This window comes from Mytilus californianus, unplaced genomic scaffold, assembly GCF_021869535.1.
Source record: "Mytilus californianus isolate M0D057914Y unplaced genomic scaffold, xbMytCali1.0.p SCAF_6, whole genome shotgun sequence".
NCBI lineage: Eukaryota > Metazoa > Mollusca > Bivalvia > Mytilida > Mytilidae > Mytilus > Mytilus californianus.
Window position 1 is genome coordinate 50323778 of NW_026262712.1, and position 4560 is coordinate 50328337.

Here is a 4560-nt window from a genome sequence, read left to right on the forward strand (position 1 = left end):
CCAAATTCGAACGAATGGCCCTTGACTGTGTTACGTATGTATGAATTGAAAATGACTTTGCTTTTGCCATACTGTATTTCATAATTTGTACATAAATCATGCCGTTAGTTTTTTTCGCTTTTTTATGTCGAGGGCTTTTATAGCTTGGTATGCGGTATGGGTTTTGTTCATTGTTGAAGAAAATACGGTGATCTATAGCAGTCAGGATTCTACTTAGTCAAAATTATCTCCCCATTACGCCATCTAATTTTTATGATCGTAAAAATGGAAGCCATTGTGGTGATGACGCGCTGTCAGTTTAGCTCTTGAAAACCGACCAATTTATCCACATATCATCATTACGATCCTACTAAACCACCTGTATTTTAAAAGACAAATGTATCAACTAGATATTGAGCATCATTTAATGTACCTTTATGCATTTGGTCAACTTAACCTATTGTCTGATCGGTTGTCAGGGAGAATTTTCACAAGTTCAAAAATATTTTAAAAAAAATCTTATTAAATTTCGTGGAAGGGCAGACAAAAAATTTTCAGAGGTTTAAGATGAATTTATGCGTATGCACAAAAAAGATCCACATGTATTTGCACCTACCACAATCGACTGTTTTGTGAAAATGTGTCTATGATGTACAAGTTTACAAATATCTCGAAGCTCCATACCATAATTTAAGTAAAGACACACATGTAAGATGCATAAAGTTCTAAATTATGCACATTCATTAAACTTTTAAAGCCCATAGTAACAGATGTAAACAATTCAAATTCACCAAATTGGCCTTTTTTTTTACCTTCGCTAATAAAGAGTTCCATTTCTTTTGTTGAATTTTAACTGGGTTTCCGCCTGTATAGTTGCTAACATTTACGCCATTTGGTCTTTGGTGGAGATATGTCTCATTGGCAATATACGACATACTTTTATTTTTGTATTGTAACAATTGATACGTGAACAATAAAAAAAAATTTTAATCCTTGACAACTCATTCTAAAGTTCAGTAAAAATACTCAAAAATACAAACATTTGCAATGATTTATTTGAATTATAATTATCAGCAAAGAAAAATGTAGTAACGGGAATTCTTGGTGGGTCCGGTCCTGGTCTGCATCAGATTTATTTATCTGAAATGAAATCAAAAGTGTGTAATTTAGAAAACAATGTCTGATCCAATAAATAGGTACAGGTAGTACAGTTCTATTAACAAACAACAACAAAAATGTCCGATTCAACAGCCGTACGGTTATAAAAAAAACCAAACAAATTGCGCAAGTTATAAACTAATAAAGCGATAATACTCAAAGTGTCTGTGTATATACATGTACATGTCATGAATGTATTATGTCATTGGCCAGTCTTGGGTATGTATCTGTTTCGTTTTAAAGAAGTAGCAGTCAGTTTTAAAGCTTCAACTTACAATGTCACGGAAAATAATAAAAATGGTTAAAACCACGTTCGGATGAATTCGAATAGCTATGTAAAACTGTATATAGGGATACTGAATTTTGTCTCTACTTGATATAGTCCTTTATTTGGTACGGTGTCGTTAATAAGAAAACACTTACTCTTTTAAATCATATTGTAAATTTATGGGGTAGAATTTCAATATTTGCTAAAATACAAACCTTAAGTAATGCGTTTCTTTTTTATACAAACAATTGTAGCAAGAGTAAATGAATTATCGCTATCTTAAAAAGCATCCTTCGACTTTAATAAGAAGGGTGTGTTACGATCATTTAAAGTAATAGTAATAATTCTAAATCAAAGTACTGAAGTACTGAACATCGGATGACCACAAGTTCTTGAGGATGGTCAAAAGCACTTGTCTCAGAAAAAAACAACATATCTCTTTACCTGAAACTGAGGTTAATGTACAGAGATATATTTTTTTCTGAGACAAGTTCGTGCGTGGATGATGAATAAATGACAGGAAATTCAACTTCGCCGTAATAACTATTATATTGCAGTGATACAAATCAGTATACATGGTGGACACTTTTCTGTAAAAATTCGATTTTTCTAAGATTGGATACGAGTAGGCATTCATATTTTCCCGCAAAAACAATTACAGAGTTACCGGTCCTCGCAAAAAGTTCTCTGAGATATTCTTCCGCATGCTTTAACACAATTTTTCGGTACGTCTGCATTGATATTATCATTGATTTTGTACTTATATATATATATATCTAACTACTAAACATTTTCATATTATTAATTTATGTTGTAAACAAAAATATTTTTATCAGTATTCATTGAAGAGATGTATTTATATCAAACGATAAGGAATGTTATTTTGCATTCGTTTATGTGCGCATATTTATCATGTTTATAGATCGGTTACAAACCCAAAACTAATTTACATAATGGAAATCTAGGCGATAACAATACATCTGAATGACCCCAAGGTCATCGCGATGTAAAAAGTAACTAAATTACCTACCGACACTCTTTAGCCGCATTCAACTCTTTAGCATCGAGAACTCCATCTCCTATTTTTTGAAGAAAAAAAAAATATCTTAAATTACATACATTATATTCAAAAATTGCATTCTGTGAAACATACTAAATTGATAGTGATAGGGAAATTAATTTCTGAAAATATTTTTATTTACTTTAAATTTGTAAAACACACTACAACTCCATGATGGAAGCTTGATAATCAGCGATAGATAATTCCCTTACAAAACGATAAAAGATGTCTAACTATGAATCAAAACGAATGTCTTCCAAAAACAAAAAGCAAAACAACCCAACCGAACGCGAAAGTATATAAGACACACTTGTTCCAAAAGTCTTTCAATTTCGAAGCTTGCTTAGTCTTAAAAATATGTGTTTATTTACAATATATTTATTAGTTAATTTTGTTCTTTTGTATTACATTGTTTTTCATTACGATTTGACGCCTTCGTAAGAACAGTCGTTGAATCAACCGGAAGTTAAGCACACAATTCAAAACCATCAGTAAAACATTCGTACACTAGAAACTATGCTACAACTTACCGTTTTTATCGATAACAACAAACAACTCTCTTACACCAGTATTATCTACGTGTTGCTTGAGTGCCTCCGCAAACTCTTCGATACTTATCATATCGTTGTTGTCAATGTCGTAATTCATAAGATTACATGGAACATCAAAAGAGTATTCTGTTCCCTTAGTCTGAAAGTTTAAAAAAGTATTCAAAAAAAAGTTTCAACGTCATAAATTACTATTGGTAGGATTCACGTGTACAGCTTTCACCGTTGATATTCAATCTAACCAAACTAATATTTAAAAAATAGCATTACAAGTTAAATTTGGTTGTTGTAACTTAATTAGAAACATGCCTAGATTGTCTGAGATTTAACGATTAACAAAAAAAGACAATATTATAAATAAGGTGAGTCTGTTTGATTGTGTGGGATGTAACTACATGCAATCACGTCCACTCGGAATGGAATATCAATTCTAAATCCTCATTATTTGTGCTCCGCCTGAATATATGCATGACATATTTGCCACTAGACGTCTAAAGCAATCAATCAATCAATAGATCAATTGAAATTGTCTGTAATGCACTTTCATCGACGGAGGCAGTCTCGCTTTATACATTCCGAGATGCTACGAAAACATTCATAAAAGATTAATTGTATGCAGCTGATTAATTGAATTAAATTTAGTAAAACGTTATTTAAAGGTCTTTGTTTAGAGGGTGAAATATAAATACTAGTACCTCAATAGAACGTCGCTTTTTGTCTTTGCTAACCCGAACCCTCAGTCTTACACGAACTCGCCAGCCGGCTGTGCAAATATTGAAAAGCAACAAGAGTCCGATAAATCCTATTACGAATTTGGTCTTGTTCATACTGCTTACTTTCTACTGAAATAAGACAAAAATTGAGTTGGGATACACAGCTAATTGAGAGAATAATTCAATATTTTATCTATATGTAAAATAATATAAATAATATAACAAATAACATAAAACCATTTTATGAACTTATGATTTATTCTATATTACAAAATATAGCTTGTTTTTAGTTATTCGATTACAATACAAGTAAAATTATATGTTTACTTACCAAATATGCTAAATAAATATTTCAACAATGTCTAGGCAAGTTGAAACGGAATGAGGACTGTTATCAAATATATTGACATATTTACATCAGGAATACACAGAATGTTACAAATAATTGCGTGTTGAGAAATTTGAACCATACAATCTTTGAAATTAAATACATGAACCAAAAATTCCGTGTCATTCAACTTTGTTTTGTTTTGTTTTTATTTTTAGTTTGTTGTACTCTCGTACTTTTGTATCCCTTTTGCAAAACTCATTTTTTAGTTTTACAGTGAAGCTAGTGTATCAAACTTGTATTCTGTCACTTCAAATTTGTTAAAATCGAAAGCATTTCATCACAGAATTGTGCAGAATGCAAACCAGGTAATAAAAAAATGGCGGCCATTGCCGCGATGATAATTACAAATTCCCAAACTATTATAAAACACTTCACATCAAATAAATCAAACTTATTTTGGTAATTTTATATGACAAAATATATCTACTAAATGATAAAACTTG

The 4560-nt window shown here is 31.1% G+C and overlaps 1 long non-coding RNA gene across 1 annotated transcript; it reads right to left on the bottom strand.

Moving 5' to 3' along the window:
- Nucleotides 1–1016: 1016 nt before the first annotated feature.
- On the bottom strand, nt 1017–4165 carry LOC127704789 (uncharacterized). The gene is made up of 5 exons (XR_007983525.1): nt 4058–4165; nt 3709–3855; nt 2996–3155; nt 2436–2484; nt 1017–1119 (listed from the first exon to the last, which is right to left on the bottom strand). It is a non-coding gene; the product is annotated as an uncharacterized LOC127704789 (long non-coding RNA).
- Nucleotides 4166–4560: the final 395 nt, after the last annotated feature.